The following is a 20,329-nucleotide window of genomic DNA, read 5'->3' on the forward strand; positions in this document are numbered from 1 at the left end:
TACTACTGAGTGATTTCCAAAGGTTTTCAATTAGAAATGGTGGATGGACCAAGAATAGAGAAGCTGTAAATCCATCAATCAATCCAGATTTCACAGATCTGGCAAATTAAGCTCTAAATCTAGAGAAGGGATCTACCCTGCAGTGTTTTGTGAAAGTGCGCAAAGTTGACCAATTGGCTGCCTCTAAAATAGCCCTGGAATCAATTCCCGTATAATAGGCCTTAACAGAAGTAGATAAGGACTTGCCATGATGGAAATAATAAAAGGATATGGACTTGAAAATCCAGCTGGCAATTGTTTTCTTGCAGAGACGATTGCCAAACTTGATTTCCTGGAAACAAACAAACAGCAGGTCATCTTCCTACCATCTTTTGCCTTCTCCAAATAGAATCTAAGTTGCCTGTTCACATTCAAAAGTACAGAACCCTAATTGTGAAGGCTAGGAAAGAAGGCAAGTAGATTAATAGTCTGGTTGAGAGACAACTCACAGATCATTTCAGGCATGAAACAAGGAATGATCCTAGGAGATACTCTATCCTTATGGAAATAAGGAAGGGAGGAGAGGTCATTACGGTTTGCAGCTCAGACACCCTTCTGGCAGAAGTTAAGGCCACTAGTAGAATGGCTTACCCAGAAGGTTTTAAAAGTGGTTGGGTATGTTTTTCCAAGACAAAGTTAAGGCCACATGGAGGTGGGATAGCTCTCCCGGGTGGGTTCAAATGGAGAACACCCTTGAGAAACTGCTTCACCTCAACTCTAGAAAGCGGGAGTGGAAAAAGGGGCATACATGCAGAAATGGCAGATAATTTTGCCTTGATAGACAATAAGTTAGAACAGCTCTTAAGAGCTCACACAAGTATGAAACTATAGTGGGATCATAGTTTGAATGAGATTCTCTATTTTTGTGACACTAGATAGAAAACACCTTCCATTTGGATACAGATATATCCGATCTTCTAGTGGTAGTTTTCCTTGCCTCCCGGAGAAAACTGGACCATGTCCTCAGAAAACTGGTGTCTGAGAGGTATTGAAATTCTATTATCCACAATGTCAGGTTCAGTGCTAGTAAGCTGGGATGAAGCATAGAACTCTCTTCTATGCCAGCCAGTCCACTCTGTGAGGTAAATTGTGATGAAGACCCCTGGCCAGATGATGAAGAAGAGGGAACCAATGCTGTCTAGGCCAAAAAAGAGTCATCAACATGATTTTCAATCTGTACCTTTGGATCTTTAATAGAACCTTCGAAATTCAAAAAGTAGGGGAAGACATAAAGGAACTTCCCCTTCCATGTAAAAGACATGAGTTTTATCCTCCAGGCACAGGGAATGGAATCCTGAAGCATAACAATCAGTGCTGCTTGTTGAGATTGGAGGCAAACAGATCTATTTGAGGAATATCCCACTTGTGGACTATATCCAGGAAGACCTCCCTATTCATGAGGCTCTTCCAGGGATCTGCTGAACAAATTCACAAAAGCACTGTCCTGATTAGGAATGGAAACTACCTGTAAGGAGGTTTGCTTTTATATCTTGGTCCCATGCCAGAAGAGCTAGTCTACATAGTTTGTAAGACCTAATCCCCCCATTTGGTTATATGCCACATGACTGTTAGGTTGTCTGTGAAAATCCTGAGAAGACCTGTAGTCCATTACTGAGTAAATACCTGCAGAGTATGAATGAGTGCCCTTATTTCTTTCATATCAATGTGCTCCTTCCTTTGTTTGGGGAGGTCTAATGACACTGAAATGCTAAGGAACCTGTCCATGCACCCCAGGCTACATCTGATGCATCAGTGAGCAGTTCTCTAATGGGAAAGGTTGGTTTGAATGGCAGTCCTGAATACAGCTGCACCTCAGAGATCCACCAATGTAACTCTCTCTTTTTAAAAAAAAGAAGTAGTGGATCTGAGTGCCCAATGCATGGCAATGTTGAGAACAGAAAGACTGTTAGTATTACTGGATCTTTCTCACATGAAGTTTGGCAAAGGTATATATAAGGATGGAAGCTGCCATGAATCCCCTGAACCCTTAGAACTTCAAACGCAGGACAAGAATGAAGAGGAAAGAGGGACTGAAAATACATGGAGAGGGTCTGCTCTTTTTTTTTATGGGAGAAAAGCTAGCATGAGAAGTGTATCCACTCTGCACACCAAAAAGAATAGATTCTATGTAGGCATTAATGTATACTTGCTTTTGATTGATCATGAAGTCCAGCTTCGGAAGAATGGAGAAAATGTTGTTCAGATGCCTTAATAGGTCTCCCTGAGAGGTTCCTGTATAAGAATGTTGTAAAAGAAAGGGAATATTTGAATTCTCTGAATCCTATAAAAAGTGATAGCTGACACTTGGTACTTTCTGAAAACCCTGGGGGTTACAGATAACTGAAAAGGTAAAACAGAGAACTAAATGTCTGATGAACAAGTTGAGAACTTGAGGAACTTCCTAAAGAAGGGTGAATGGGAATGTGAAGGTAAGAATTCTTCAGATCAAAGGATACCAAAAAAGCTTGGGATAACATTAAGGGGAAAAGAGTTTGAAGGGAATGCATTTCGGAAGACTGTACCTTCAGAAAGGTTAAGAGATGAGACAAATCCAGAATGGATCTCTAGTCTCCTCCTTTTCTGGGTACCAGGAAAAGTCTGAAATAAAAGCATTTTCCTAGATTATATTGTAGTACACATTCTATGGTACCTTGGTCTAGAGAAGACCATGCAAAACATAATTAAGAATATGCACCTGGTTGAAGGATGAGGTGGAATGCCTCAAAAATCTGGAATTTACTTTCAAGACATTTAGTAATCTTCTTGAATAATAGAAAGGACCAAACAGAAAATCCTTATTAAAAGGAAAGTTTTAATACCTACAATTTGATGTCCTCAGGTGTGGACTGGAAATGGAGGAATGCAAATATTCTGATAACAGATCCAGTAGTAGCCATCCTAAAAGAAACACATCATAGCTATATTTAATGGTATGTCTGGCCATATGTGTAGCCCAAACCATCAAAGAAATAGCATGCTGGTTAGTTTCAGAAACTTCATGGTTAATCAAAATTTTGCGCAACTCACCAAGAATACACAACAGGTATTTTGTTATTTGAGTTTGATAATGCAATGCCCTGAAGGCCAGAGAAGCAGAAGTGTAAACCTTCTTTCCATATCTGTCCATGCCCCTGCTGTCTCTGTCTGAAGACAGAACGTTGGCAGCAAGTAAATGCTTGGTATGGGAGGTCTTATCTCGAATAAATTGTAATTTCTCTACTGCACATCAGAAACTTCACTAGATTCCCATTCAAAATCCTACATTCAGTTTTGTGATGGTTTTCACAGAAGAGTTAGAATATAATGCGTCTTCATCATCTGAAGCCATTTGGCCTGGAGAATGAAAATGAAATGAATAAGCTAGACAGTGCTCATCTGAGTAAGAATCTTTTTCTTCCTCAGAAGAGACTTTATGCTGTTTCTTGGGAGAGGGAGGAAGACAGGAAGATGAGAGAAAGGAGGGATGCTTGACAGACAAAATGGCCTTGTACAAGCCTTGAGAAAGTTCCATCCTTTCTTCTTCTTGTGACGTATGGGAAGGAGAAACATTCTTTGTCTTTTGTTTTTTCTTCTTAGTGGGTGACATCTGCTTTAACGAGTCAGATCCAATCCATACCTCAGTCAAGGATCCAAGCATATCATCATAAACATCAACTCCCTTTTTCCATTGTGTACACGGTGTTGGGGCATTGTGTTAACTTTTGCCATCTCTTTCTATCCAATGCCACTCTCCTGCCTTCTTCCACACTTATGCCTGACTGTTGCAGGTCTTTTTTCACACAGTTCATCCACCTCTTTGCTGGATGCCCTCATTTCCTCTTGCCTTCTTCCTGACTGTCCCAAATCATGTTCACCACATTGTTTTCTGCTTTTCTGCACATGTGCCAGAACCACCGTAATCTGTTGTCTTTGACCTTTTCTGCAAATGGAGTTACCCTGGCTTCTGGTCTTATGTCCTCATTTCTTCATCTGTCCTACAGTGTGCATCCTACCACCCATCTCAGGCACTTCATCTCCATCACCTCTAGCTTCCTCAACTGTTCTGTCTTTATTGCCCTGGTTTTTGTATCATACTGTTGTACTGGTCACACCACTGTTTTGTATGCCTTACTTTTCAGATTCTTTGGCATTTGTCTGTCACATACTACAGCTGACACTCTGTGCCAGTTGGCTGCAACTGCTTTGATTCTATCTCTTTTTCTTTGTCTATCTCCTAGTCTCTCTGTTTTTCTTTTGGTCTGTTCTTGTTTGCTAGGAAGGTGGCTGTGGAAGAAGTAGAAAGTAATGCAGACCCTGTCTTTGGAGACAGAAGACCCTTGACAATGAGTTTCACTCTCCTGATCTGGATAGCCCTAGCACAAAATGAAGCACAGGACTGACAATAAGTGCCCAGCAGCACCCAAACAGCAAACAAAAAGTGAATGTGGATACTGTGGGGGAGCTTGTTTTCACATCCGGTGCACTTTTTAAAACCCTGACCATCTGCCATAACTGAAAACTATGCACAAACTAACACACACACACACAGACACACACACACATGCTAAGCAGAACATCACCATAACACATTATCCTAAAAACTAAGATTCACTATAAGGCTCTATAGAAATATCATAAAAATGAAAGCAGTAGCATATGCTACTATACAACCTTAATATCTAAACAAACTATGTTTGTGTTTAAACTGAACCTGTACCTGGGGAAAGTGTATAATCAGAGCTACTACTTGCTGCATGTTTTTAATGTTTACGTTGCACACAAACATTGCAGAAGCGCTTTTATGTCCTGAATAACTTGTGCTAGCTATACCTGAATTGCTTGTGCTGACAATTTCCAGTTATACAATTGTGAACAACTGATTTAGTTTTTCTGGTATAGGTTTAAAATCTGGCAAGTGTTTGTTATTTACTGCATTGCTCTCTTGCTTAGGTTTCTTAGCTATAAATCCTAGTCCATTCTGAAGTGTGCTACTTTACCCCGCAAAACCTTTTCTGAATGTACTACTATAAAATAACTGCCTGTTGCTGCCTTAACGCTTATGCTAGAATCTCTGCTTTTCTCTTTTCCTAGTTGAACTTCACATTTACCTACACTAGCATACTGCAGCTCGTGCACAACGGTGTCTAAAGGATTGCAACTGGCCACCACAACAAAAACTGTTTCTCTCAGCAATTAATCAGAGTAGATTACAAATATAAAAAGCATTTGTTAAGCTTTCTCTTACAGTGCTGTGTAATTAAGCAAGTCACCATTTTGGTCAGCCACAGGGCTCTTATCTACTTGAGTGTTTGCCTCCTTCCCCTGAAACTAAAGAACACTGACTCTTACATTTGTCTCTCTGACCATAATTTTACAGGTATACCTTGTACTATCTTGTACCTATTGGCTTTCTAACACTAAGACATAGATTCCTGTTGAAAGTTTTGCCTACTTGTCTGACATTTGAACAAGCAACCCTTGTAAAAATCCTCAAAATTGTATACTGTTAGCCTCCCTTTCCTGTTAAACATAAGTAACATTAAAGTGCTGAGTGTAAGTAACATTAAAGTGCTGAGTGCAGATTTTAGGCCCTTACATTCAACTTACTTCTGGTGTGGTGTCTTGAGTCAATCAAGGTATCCCTCTAACCACTCCTACTGCCTTCTCTTTTCCCCCACCCACCTCTTTCCTCAAACAGGTTAAACTGCGACAACTTAGTACAGGCATTGATTCATCCCTGCTCCGTTTGCAATCGCTTCGCTCGGGCTTGCTTTGCACCCTGCCCTGCTCCCAAATACCTACCGCCCCTGGTGCTGCTACATTTACTGGTACTAGACCACACCCCACTTTTTTAAATGAATCAGTAACAACCTGTCACTCAAAAGCACCACCCTCAACCTGATACCACCAGTCCTCTAACTCTACTATTCCTTTTGCCTAAGTTTCAGGTCTCATTCAGTAGGTATGCTATCACCCAAAATAGTCTTATTAACTCTATTCCGACTCCTGTTACTCATCCCATACCTCCTAACCACCTATGAATGTCAGGGTCACCCAGGTTTCCACAACCCTAAATTCCAAACATCCATCCCATCTACAACAGATAATAATACACCCTTACTCACTTCCCTCATGCTTACCTCCTTAACCCCAAAATACTACCATCTTACTAGACCTAGTTACATTAGTCCTAAAACTAGACACTATTACAAAACTTTATTCAAAATCTTAAAACTCATACTCAGGATACACTACAACCTCACAAAGGATGGCGACATCCACCCAAATCCTGGTCCATCCCCACCTGTTGACCCTAATCCCCCTACTATATCCCCTACCACCATAGCTCTAACAAATAGGCCTCCTAACTCACTGCTGGACTGCCATCTAAACATTAGGAGCATAAATAACAAAACTCAGCACCTGTATGCCCCTCTTAGCTGTTCATTCCCCAAATATATTATGCCTAACAGAAACGTGGCTAAAGCCTGCCACCAAGGACCATGAGATTCTGTCACCAGGGTACAATATGTTTTGACTAGACCATACCACCAGAAAGGGTGGTGGGGTAGCCATACTTTACAAGTCTACCCTATCTGTCAGCACAGACACCCAACAACCACCCCAGTTCAATAATGCTGAAATTCTTATATCAAAACTACAAATTAAAAAAACAAAAATGTAAACATTGTCTGTGTCTACATTCCCCCACGGAGGAACACAGAAACCTTAGAAGACTTCTTATATTGGTTATCCAATAACTACCCCCAAGAAACAATTGTTCTTGGGTATTTCATCATTGACTGGAACACCTGCTCTTGTGAAACCCCCACAACCCACATAAACCTCTATGGATTTACTCAAATCATAACCTCCCCCACCAGGACAGGAAAACCCAATAACAAGGAAAGTACCCTAGACTGGATACTCATCAATACCCATCTTTAATCCTATAAATCAGGCACTTTGCCTGATGACCTAAGTGACCACTGTCTCACCTATGTAATCAAGCTCAAAGTAGACAGCTACTACCAACCCACCTACAGAACATTAAGAAACAACAAGAATTTTATTCTCACCGAGTTTCAAAATGAACTTAAGGCATGCAACTGGTCAGTACTAAAAAGTCTCCCCCTAGATGAAGCAGTAGCATACTTTAACTCCCATGCTCCCAGCCGCTCTATTAGAATCAAAGTTAATACTGCATCATGGCTTTCTAAAGATACCAAAACCAAAATTTCACTCAGAAACAAAGCATGAGCCACCGACCGAAAAACAAAAGTCTCACTTGATCAACTAAGATTCAGACAGCTAAAGAATGACACCAAAAAATCCATAACCTTAGACAAAAAGAACCACTACTACCATCTACTGCAAAAACACCAAAACAAACTTCAAAAGTTCTGGGGAGGAATAAACAAACTACTCCACCCAGGCCAAACTTCCACTCCACCCCCCTCAGCTTCCCAACAAAAATCCCCAGTAGACATTGCTAATAACTTCAACAGCTTCTTCACAGAGACTATCCAGTCTCCAGCCAGCCAACCCTCTCCCAATTGCTCTAATTCTAATGCAGCCACACCCAGTACCCAAACATACTTTACCTTCCAACCTATTCCTACTCAACTTATTCATGCTCTACTTAAGAAACTAAGACCCACCACCCTGGCTGCCGACCTCCTCCCAGCTGACTATCTGCAAAAGGCTGCTGACACCATAGCATACCCCATCTCAATCTTGATCAACAGAGCTATATCTGAAGCTACTGTACCCATTATATGGAAAATCTCCCATGTCATACCTCTCCATAAAGGAGGCAGTTCCACTGAATTGTCAAACTTTAGACCCATAGCTACTCTGACACCTCTAGCTAAAATTATGGAGAAGTGTGTACACATACAGCTCATGCACTACCTCACAAAGAACAAGCTGTTGTCCAACTTTCAGCATGGCTTTAAGCCACACCACAGTACTACTTCTGCCCTCCTCTCTTTCTCTAACATCATTAACCACAACCACAATAATAACAACCTATCCTCAGCATTCTTTTTAGATCTATCCAAGGCTTTTGACATGGTTGACGACAAAATGCTTATAAATATCTTATAAACAACCATGCACTCCAATGGTTTCAAACCTACCTGCAGGGCAGGCAACAGGTAGTCCTATGGCAGGACAAGCAATCATTTCACCTATCCATCACATTAGGATTCCCCCAGGGCTCGATACTAGGACCCCTTCTTTTCTCCATCTTTATCAACGACCTTCATTCAGTCATCCCAGATGCTCCACCTTGATTTGTTCTGACACCTGACCAGCAACTTTATTCACATTAACCCAAAATACCTTCAGTACAGTGGAAAAATGGCTTTCCAATCAACATCTAATACTAAACCCAACAAAACTAAGCTGCTCCTCTTCTCCCCCACGCTCAGGACCCCCCCCCCCTGCCCTCTTTCAACATGACTGCTAACAATGGCACTATCATCTCCCCAGAAGCCCAAACTAAACTACTGGGTGTCATAGTTGATAACAACCTGAAGTTTGATGCGCATATCGATCAAACTATCAAAACCATTAATAAAAAACTTGGCTCTCTTTACAGAATCAAACCTTTCCTTACCCCACTTGCTAGAACTGCAATAGCCCATTCCCATCTACTATCAACTCTTCTCTACGCCTCACCTCTATTCTCCAACTTAAACAAAACAGATCTTAATAAACTATCATCCTGCTATAACCACATTGCCAGATTTGCTACTGGCACAGCCTACCGGACACACCACTGTCACAACATAAACTGCCTAGGATGGCTTGAACTGCCTAGCCTACTGCAGTTCAACCAGCTAATAGTGACACATAAAGTCCTTTACCAACCAGAAAATATACCTGCACTAAAAAATATTATCAGCCACTACACCAGCACCCAGTCACTGTGATCATCCACCAGACTCCTAGTCCAAACATACAAATCCAACTACTCAGCTGGGGACTCTCTGTTTGCCAACTCTGTTGGAAAAACATGGAACAGACTCCCATCTGACTTGACCCTAGAATCCTCACTAACTTAATTCAAAAACAAACTCAAGAAATACTTCAAAACTCATTGGTTATGTCCTTGCACTAACCCCAACTAGTGACCTCTCTATTACTTAGGTGCCTTACCTTCAGCTACTTCTAACTTTTTTCTACCACACCTTTTCAGGAAGGGTCAATTGTATAACTGCTGCTCGATGTGTCTTAAACCTGAATGTAATGTTATGTATACATAACTTTGAAAATAATGTTATGTTTTGTAAAGTGTTTTATAATAAGTTAGTACTATATGTGCTAAATGCTGGTATTGCTTATGACTGCAATCTGCTTGAAACTAGCATTTACTAAATGTTCAATGTGTATTATTATCTTGGAGCTTTTCTCCCCGGGCCTCTGCTGAAAATGGACATATATCCAGTCAGACTATCCCGGTCAACAAATGTAAAAATAAAAAATAAATAAATAAATATCTAACTAACCTTAACTTTAATGCTTAAATGCTAAACTACATTATACACTCAAAAACTGGAGAATAAAATTCTCCTGGTAGAGGGAGGAGTGAGCTGTTGTGAGCAATATCACAAAAAAGAATACAACAGTGGCGAGCCCTCACAAGCATGAACAAATTCTTAAGGTGGCAAACAAGATCTAGGATACTGAGGTGGCGTAAAGGGAATTATGGGAAGGGGAGGTGTCAGAGCACTGGAACTAAAGCGCATCTGAGCCAAGGTTGGATCAGATCGGATCAGACAACCCATAACTGAAATGGATGAAAATAGACAACACTGAATTTACAAGTTACTTATGTCTAAAAGTGATGTTTTCAATCATTTGAATTATTCATATGGAAGAGCATACTACTGTGAACTGTCATTCAGAAATTCAACAGAGCCGTTCCAGCATCCTTGTACCTAAAAGTACAGCCCAAGTAAAGTTTAGAACTGAAAATCCAGAATTTTTGTTCAAACTGTTTCGGATCTATAATTCTACTGACAGTTACAATCAACTGGCCTCTGTAATTAACATAACATGTGGACTGCTTTATTGTATTAAATTAATTTTCTGAAGGACCTGCTTTATTTATTTATTTATTTGTGTATTTGTCAACCAGGGTAGAAGACCGATCCAAGTGGATCATTTTCAGGCTTGGCCCTGAGTTTGCAACCACATATTAAAAAGGGTACACAACAATACAAGAAGTTGGTTACACAATAATTCATATTATGAAAACAGTAATATAATTAAAGATATAAAAACAGTTGAAGGATTAATCAGTGCAAAGTTGGCAATAGGTTGCTAAACTTCTTAAAGTACAAGTACATGAACTAGTAAAGGCATTTATACTGTGTACTGTATAATGTACAACACAATGAACCCTAGTTAAAAAAATATTTTGTACTACATATTGAACGTAAACTAAAACTATGAACACTAGTAAAAACAAACTATTTTACTTGGAGACAGTTACATTGGGAAAATAAGTGCAGTAGAGGAAAACTTCCCATGTGTAATGCTGAGAAGGAAAGTGTAAATGTGGTGAGGCTTGGGGGGGGGTCTTAAATTCCGTGAAGAAAGTTTTAGGAACTGAACTGAGTCTCAGAAGTGGATGGAGAAAGTGGCGAAATGGGGAGGTATATGAAAAGGGTTTTGTGGGGGGGGGACAGTAAATTTGTTTCAGTTGTATTTGTTAGGAGTATCCCACGTATAACAGAAATGCCTGAGCTTGGCTGGATCATGGAGGGTGGTGTGTGTGTGTGTGTGTGTGTGTGTGTGTGTGTGTGTGTGTGTGTTTATATGTAAGAAATTACAGACAGAGAAGTTGTGTTGTATCACTAATGCACTGGGATGTGCGTCCATTGCAGCAGGTTCAGTATTTTAATGAGGGAAGTTGACCTAAAAAAGCTAGTAGCAGTAAGAGTGCAGAAAGTGTTGTTGAATGGTGTTATGAAATAGATTAGGTGACGGTGTTAAATTTTGATCGATCAAGTGCAAAGGTTTTTTATTTTTTTACAATTTCGTTTTGCTTTAATTATGCCCTCAACTTGTAAAATGCCCTTTTTTATTCTACATGTGTAGTTTTTACTTTAGTTACTTCAGTGGATCTATATTTACTAAGTTTAGTAAACTGGTGTTTCTGTTTACTGCATGCTGAGCAACTGTTCCGTTACTTACTGATTCCACGACATTCAGCACCATCTCAATGCATGACTGGTGCCTGCTGGTTGTTAGTGCATGGTAAATGGCATCTGATCAGGGATATGCACTTGGCTTCACCATGCCAGTGACAATAGCCTCTACTGCACATGCAGAGAAACACACACACACAGACAGCAGCCTGTTAGTGATGTAGTTATGCATGTCAAGCTGCCATAGAAGTAGGGCTATAATAAACAGAATTGCAAAAAAAAAAAAAAATATATATATATATATATATATATATATATATATACATGGGTTCCGTTCAGAAGCTTGAAATGCTGATATCTCGAATTTCAGTATTTCAAGCCCAAGAAGCCGAATCCACATAATAGCGAAAGTTTAGAAGTGTGAAATTCAAAGCCTCGAATACCGGAGGTTTTGAATTTCACGCTTCTAAAGTTCCGCTATGGTTATGTATTCAGGTAAGTGTGTGTGTGTGTTAAGGGGTTTGGGTAGGGGCTGTGGTGTGTGTCAGTATGTTTTGTTGCTGTGATGTGTGTGTGTGAAGAGAAAGTAGCTTGTGTGGTGGTGTTTTGTGTGTGTTTGTATGTAGTGCGACCTCGGAGTGCGAATATTTAAGTAGACGGGGTGCAGGGGACTTGCCCCCCCTGCTTACATGTAGTAGAGTGATTGTGTGTGTTTGTGTGGTGGATGGTGTATGTGTGTGTGTGTGTGTGTGTGTGTAGTAAAACCGCGAAATTCAAAACTTCTGGTATTCGAGGTTTTGAATTTCACAGTTTTTAGTTTTCGTTGTTTTATGGATTCCACTTCTTGGGCTCAAGATACTGAAATTTGAGATTTCAGTATTTCGAGCTTCTGAAGTGAATCCATATATATATATATATATATATATATATATATATATATATATATATATATATATATATATATATATATATATACATATAGTAGTTACGTATTATCGCAACTGGATTCCGAAGTGATGGCCCAATGAGTTTTTGTGGTTTGGCAGGGGTTGGAAAAGCTACTAAGTAGCTATGTGTGACATTGGGTGATCACCCAGGAGCAGTAGTAAGCCCCAAGTACCTCTTCCAGCTGGACGTCTTTCAGTGATGAACTTCATTTTAAAGACCGTGGACCCGACTGTGACAAACATAACACAGCAAAACAACGCACATCGAAGAGTAATTACTCCAAATCCCTATGACAGAACTACTTAAGTATATGTAAAAACTGTGCAAATTATGTCTTTATGAAATTATTACAACTGTGTTTCTTTGTGCTTTAACAAAAAGTGGATGCAGAAAAGACATTTGCCCACTATTAGGATTGAAATACCGTAGCAAGTTAAGAACCCGTATTTCAGTCCTGAGTGACTTCAATGCACTTTTCTCAAACTATCCTTCACCTGCCCCTAATTCTGGATGTAACAGGGTGAGTTACGCTGCCAGGCCTTTGGCAAAATTAGCTTAATACTGTCAGAAAAAGAAGTCTACAAAGAGTCCAATGGCAATATTTGAGTCACACCACCATTTGCCAACAATTAGGACTGAAATACAGTACCAAGTTAAGAACCCGTGTTTCAGTCCTGGGTGACTTTCAGTAGTGGGGCATCAGGTAAACATTCCTTAATGTGTTTTTGTAAAAAATAAAAAAAAAATATTACTGCTCCAAGTACATCAATAAATGCATACTCCTCAAGGTGATAAAAAACTTAAGAGATCTGCAATCTGGTTGCGATAATAAGTATCATACATCTTTTCTGAATAGGAAAGTTTTCTGTCCCTGGTTTTATAGGTTCATAGATTCATAGGTATGAACTAGGCTAATGACCACAAGGGCCTTTTTAGGCTAACCATCCATCCCAAATCTTTGACAACTTCTGGTACTCATGGTAAGTGTAAGCAGTGGTTTAAAAGATGAAACATTTACAAACAGGGGCCTGGGACATGAACGATTTACAGGCTGCCTGTATCCATTACAGACACAACTGCAAAACCAGGGATGAATTTTCTGTTTCCCATTCAATTATCTGAGTTATACTTGAAATGTGTTAGAGAGGAACTCTGCTTCACATGGATTGGAAGCCTGTCCAGTGAAGCGGTAGTCCCTGGGATATATACCTGACACTCCAGCAGGTCCTATTTATATCATAGGCAAGGTTTAAGTATTTACAATGGTAATTCTAGTGCTGTTTGTTTTGTGGATGTGCAGCAGGTCCATCAGGGCAGGATATGACAATGCCTTGTATGCCATGCATAGATCTCCCCTCAATAGCCTGTAAGAGACAGAATACAGGGATAGGGATTTGAAGCAGTTTGCACAGGACATGCTACTTACCCCCTGTATTCTTTTAGTGTCAAACCTCTGTGGACATTCCAATTGTTACATATGCCTGGTTAGGTACATACCAAAGGGAAAACTGTACTCAATGATAAGTCCGATGAATTCTGAATACTGTGGTACAATGACCTCCTTACACCTAGATGCCATACCTTTGTTTATAAGTTGCACAACACAGAATAATTTCCGCACTACTGCAGACAAGTGATGGCCAAAGGCTAGATTACTGTTTGTGTGTGTCCCAAAGTCCCTGACTACTGGGTAAACTCTTAGGGGTGTGTTGTAAATATGATAACTGCGACATCCCCTCTCTGGATCAGTAATCAAGGAGCCCAAATCCTTACCACTGACACTGGTGAGGGACATTCACTTTGAAAAAAGATAGATACACACAGTATTTCCAGACACAGCTCTCTGCACCAAGCACAATTTCCCTCAACAGCACACAGGAAACATACTCAGTCTGGGGTCTTGGTTTCCCTCTCTCTCTCCAGGCCCCCAATAAGACTCCCCACTGGCACAGCTATAGAGTTGAGTCCTCAGCTGAGTTTCCCAGGCCAAGTCCTCCACCACTCTCTCTGTGAAACCAGTGCTCTGTGTCCCTGGACACACACGCACACACACACACACACACACACACACACACACACACACACACACACACACACATACACACCTGGGAAAGGCTGGCACAGATTTACTAGCTATGCCCTTCTGCCCAGACTGTAAGGTAGATACTGCCACTAGGAGACTTCAAAGCCAACTATTCTAAGGCTCTTACAACAGTACCCAATTATATTGACTGAAAGTAATACTAATACAAATGGTAGTGTTTGAACAATGCAGTAAGGCTTTCACGAGTGGCCACAATGTCACCAAATAAATATAAGTACTCTCAAATGTTAAAATATCCTCTAAAAGGCCAGCCACAATGAAAAGTTTAAATATATTTAATAATAAATAATAAAAGAACATGAAAATACTAAATATTTATTTAGAATAAACACCAGAGTTTCAAACACAGGAAATATTAAAATAATACAGATGAACAGATTCATACAGATACAGAAAAACAGTACTTAACTAATCTCACTATATTTTCCTGACTGATCTAAAGAATTACTATTCTCTGGTTACTTACTAAAGCAAGGCAAGATGAAGTAGATGAGAGACCCTCCTACATCAGGGTCCAAGAATAAAAAACTGCTCTGAGACTTCTGTCACATCTAGTATTAAATCTTCATTTCAGTGCTGGATTACAGAGTGACATCACATACATCAGATCATCTGACTTCTGGTTCCCACACTACCCCTCCTTTACTAGAAACTGAACAAGAATCTCACACATATGTGTTGCCATACACACAGATAGAGCTTTGCTAAGATGTGTTACAGCATCTTGAAGCCATAAAACCGTTTCAACACTTCCACCATTCCAGGGTAGCAATTAGTTCACTGCTAAAGACAATACAGCAGGATTCCTAGTCCTTGTTTTCACAAACATTTTGTTTCTGGCTGCAATAAGAACTGTAAGGTACAGTCTTTAAGGCCTAAACCAGGTAATTTAATTTCAAACTATTTTTTAAAGTTAGCTGGACTGAGATTAACCTCTTCTCTTCCAGTATTCTCTGTTACAATATATTAATTTCAATAGTTACAATACAGTCTGACATGCAGGTGCATTTATTTTCTGTCCAGCAGGACCCACTGTTGGTACATTTTTTTAACACAAGCAAATTTACAAATACATCTTTTCTTTCACTTTTAACTTCTCTACTGTCTCCTGCAAGCCTTAGTGGTGTGTATGAGCCATTATTTCAGTGGTTTTACTGTAAGGTTTTGGATACTTTAGAAAATTAAGATGAAAGAATCATGTAAAGGCCTTGGAACAGGAATGCTAGTGAAGGTGTCCACGTAGTTTCCCTACTAGTGTTTTCCTCTCTCTCTAACTGATTCTGTAGCACTAAGAAATCCACTATGATGAGTGAACAGCTCATTGAATAAAAATTCTAACTACATGGACAGTGCCTTTCAAGTAAAATCAGATTTCCCTACCAGTGTTTTCCTCTCTCTCTCTCTCTCTCTCTAACTGATTCTGCAGCACTAAGAAATCCACTACGACGAGTGAACAACTCATTGAATAAAACTTCTAATTGCATGGAGAGTGCCTTTCAAGTAAAATCAGAGTAGGTTCCAAGCTAAAGTAGCCGTACCACTTAGTTCTAGTATTAGACTGTTTACCTATCGGAGGCTGGCGTGCACACTACCTGAGGCAAACTTTACTCCTTGTTTCTCACCTGTGCTATCCTAGTCCTGTTTCACTCCATAGACCTGCTTAATACTTTTATTAAAGTACTGCTTTTTATATAATATTTCTTTTAACTCAGTTACTGCAAGCATTATCTATCCATAATATTACTGATTGTTCCTTTTGCAGAAGTCTGACCATACTCACTGCTTTTTTCTAGCTCCTTGTGTCATGGCTCGTTTTCTTTGAATAACCATGTTATTTTCGTCATTGAGCTCTGGCACCAATTGTGTCTATCTATGCTATTTGCTTCCCTCTGATTTGTTGTTACCCCTCCCCCTTAAACAATCACTGTCCTATCCAAGTCTACTTATCCACCTGGATTACACGCGTGACATCTTTTAAACTTATTTGCCAAGCAATAGTTTCCTTCTTCTGTAGTGGTGTGCTTGCCAAATAAGTGTTTGCTTTTTATTACAGCTGCAACTTGCATATTGTTGTAGGGAGTTGCTATGTTCTTGGATCAAACTGATAAATCAATGCTGATATCACTGCAGTGGCATGAGCAAGCAAGACAGTTGTCCTACTGTACTGTAGCTGGTCCATGCGCAGATTCTACCTACTTACCATTTGGCATGGACTAATCTATTTAACTGGATGGAGTGTTCATAATACTAGAACTGTTGACATTTCAGTGATACATTTTTTAATGTACAGTGGATATAAAAAGTATACACACCCATTAAAATGCCAGATTTTTGTGATATAAAAAAATGAGACCACAGGGGTGAAGCCTAGATGGCCAACCGAGAGCAGTGAATTTTGAGAGCTCCAAAAACTATTTTAATAATATAGGAACATTTTTATTACTTTCAAGTTTAAAATGTCAGAAATCTATAGATAAACTACTAAACTACATAAATATCAATTTTGGTGGAGATATACAAAAATTTTCCTGTCAAGTAACTTGGAGATATACTGAGTCACTGAATATGAACAACTCAAGGAATTCTCACCCAGATGCTGCTTTGAAAAAAGAACTGCAATCGATTACATCTACCTTACAGGAACTATCTCTGAAGATGGATGACTTTAAAAATGACTTAGAAGACCTCAAATTAAATTCTCAAAAACAGACTTATATGCTAAAGGAACTATTACAGCAACACCATACAAAAATAACAAATATAGAGACTTCTCTAATTGACATTGAAGGGAGACTCAAAGAGGAAGAATTCCAAAAAGAATTTCTGCTTAAACAGAATACATGGCTGGTTAACAAAATAGATGACTTAGAAAACAGGGAAAGGAGAAACAACATAAGGATCTTTAGTCTGCCTGAAAACACTGAAGGTGAAGACATTATTTCATTCTTAACAACCTGGATTCATGAATTTTTAGACTTGAAAGAGGGACTTTCATTTGGAATTGAAAGGGCACATAGAGCACTGAGGAAACCTGCTTCTAACTCAACAAATACTACACCTAGATCCACAGTTATAAATTTTCTTTCATTTCTGGACAAGGAATTAATATTAAAATCTGCTTGCAGAAAATCACGCTTAAAATACAATCAAAGCCTGATAAGGTTTGACAATGATTATTCTTCCAGAATACTACAACACAGGAAAAAATCTGGCCAATAATAAAACTGTTCAAACAAAACAACATTAAAGCATATCTGGCCTTTCCAGCCAAGATAAAAATACGTTTTGCCAATGAGATGAGAACCTTTAATGACTTAGAAGAAGCTACTATATTCATCAAAAACAACAACATAGTGTCTATCCCAGAAGAAATGGAATGGATGGCCCCTACTCTTAAAAGAATAAAAGAAACAAATCCTTGGACTGATGTTAGAAAGAAGAACTAAAAACTGATTCCAAGACAGCTGTCCCAAAAAAATATCTCTTACAACTACATCTCTCAAAGTATCAACTGATATGGTACAGTATTTGTCATCTGTTTTTATTTAATAAAAAAGGAAGGATTCTTAAACAACTGAGAAACATTAATGATTTATTCAGAATGCTCAAAGAGTTCAATAATTCTTCACAAACAAAGGTAGGTCAAGATGGGTTACTATTTACATTATATATAAGCCAAACAAAACAACATATAATACAATGAATACTTATCTTGTTCATTTTTCATTTATTTTACTTATAATAATTTAAGCAATTAATTAATTAATTCAACAAGGTACCATTTATAAGAATTCAGACTCAAATGTAACAAATTAACATTTACAATTAACAATTAGCAGTAACAGTAGAGTGTTTTGAAAAAAAATGCTGTCATGGAGACTAATGCCTTTTTCAGTTAAAGTATGACTTAGAAATGTCATGTATATCCTGGTTAAATAACAGTAGCAAGCTCTTAGTACAAATGTCATCATTATTCTGTCTAAATATAGTTAATATCAATTATGGCAGGTATCACAGCTACGAGTGCTGTTTGATCAATCCTGATATGGTATGCATGGGTGGAGCTGTGTCTGGCAGCTAGTACAAATGTCATTATTATTCTGTCTAAACATAATTAACATCAATTATGGCAGGTATCATAGCTTCAAGTGCTGTTTGATTAAGCTTGACATGGTGTATATGGATGCAGCTGTGTCTGGCAGCTGTTATATGTTGCCATTTCCATCTCCGAGAAGCTGTCGGTTGTGGCTTGTGATCAGGTTTACTGATGCTTGTGTATTAGGAAGAGACATTTGGTGTTTTAGCCTGAATCCAGGGGAATGGGGTGGATAGAACTGTGATTTGGGATATTTTAGCAGAGAATGGTTTGTTTGTACATCTGCTGAGTGAGAGGTGGGAGGGCTGGAGGAGTGTGTTGTCTCTTGTTGTGGCGGCTTGTTGGGAGGTTTTTTTTTTTTTTTTTTTTGATCTGTTTGCTCTCTGTTTTTTTCCTGGCTGCTGCCTCACTGAAAGGGAAGGAATTTAGGCTTGAAGTTGCAGTGAAGTGAAGCTTTGCTTCAGGAGCATTGTGAGCCTCTGGTATGCAGTACACAGACACACTAACAGAAACAGACGCTCCCAGGGTGCTATGGTAACGGAGACAGAGTGACGATAATGCTTAACAGCTCTGAAGAGCCTCTGAGATGATTCTTGGCAATGAAGTTTTTGGTTTTAAAAAAATATATATAATAAAAGGGCTGTTTTAAACCACATGTACACATATCAATGGTCTCCCAACACTTCGTTTAGCTCATTAAGTTGATTCTTGATAAAAAAAAAAAAAATAATAATAATAATAATAAGTGCAATTTTATATTTAAAATATATTTTGGTCCAAACACATTAAGGACTTACATAAGAGTGGAAGTCTGAGTTACTGTTAAAGACTAAGAGCACTTGGTGTTGTGCAGTACCCTTTGCAATGGTCTGGAAGATGAGTTGCTCGGACATGTTAGGCATATGGGGATAGCTGATTCTAGGGATGTTTGGGGTTGCCGAGAAGTGCTAGAGAGTCATCAGATTTCCTTCGGGAAAATATCTGTGAGAATGGAAGATGTGTTGAGTGGTTCACTGGCAGACTGGCCACTGCATTGAACAGGCTGGTAAAATGGAACAGGACAAATATTGGTTTGGATATTTTAAGAACAGCCTGGAAACATACCACATGAATTAGTGAATGGTATTCTGGCAAAACTGGATGGGCGTTGTTGCCTGTACTTGAAGTATTGATATGTGTGTATATAAGGATGGAAATATACTTATAACAAATACGAAACTACAAGGACCTCATAATTTAAAGTCTATGGACTGTATAAACATGCTTGGAAGGAGCTAATAATAAGTATAAACATTACAGCTTGTGGTCCCTCAAATAACTAAGCAACAGCCAAAAAAAAACACACACAATGGTTATGAAATGTATGATTTTAATAAATCTAGACATAAAATATAAAATTGTCATATAAGATGAAGCAGTCTGCTGAATTTAGATATTAAAGACAGGATTTAATAACATGGGCTTGTGCATAACAACACTACTGTCTTAACTTGTCATAAATGACATACACTACATTGAACATCAAGGGGAAGCATGGTGATTTTCTTATATAAGTAAATATGCATAACAAGTCATGTAATTGCTTTAACTTGAATTGTAGTTTTTGTAACCCATCTTGACCATATATAATACTTAAGCGGTTACCAAGATAACTAATGCTTTATAAATGACAACAAACTGACAAAGTTGTTCAGGAGAAACAACAGAAGCCTGAACTTGAAATGTCACAGAATGTAACAATCATATTCTGAACAAATAGTATAAAATTGACAATAGACACTCAGTTTAATAACATGGGCTTGAGTATAACACCACTGTTTTAACTTGTCATAAATGACATACACTATATTGAATATCAAGGGGAAGCATGATGATTTTCTCATATAAATAAATGTGCATAACAAGTCATATAATTGCTTTAACTTGAATTGTGGTTTTGTAACCCATCTTGACCATATATAATACTTAAGCTGTTACCAAGGTAACTAATGTTTTATACAT

At 38.7% G+C, this 20,329-nt stretch overlaps 1 protein-coding gene across 1 annotated transcript in view; it reads right to left on the bottom strand.

Annotated features, from left to right (window-relative positions):
- Positions 1 to 20,329, bottom strand: part of LOC122803780 (echinoderm microtubule-associated protein-like 5) — a 3,919,718-nt gene that overhangs the window by 3,705,146 nt on the left and 194,243 nt on the right. The gene's annotated exons all lie outside the window — the stretch shown is intronic.

This window comes from Protopterus annectens, chromosome 6.part0 (genome assembly GCF_019279795.1).
Source record: "Protopterus annectens isolate FY-2018-M chromosome 6.part0, PAN1.0, whole genome shotgun sequence".
NCBI lineage: Eukaryota > Metazoa > Chordata > Ceratodontiformes > Protopteridae > Protopterus > Protopterus annectens.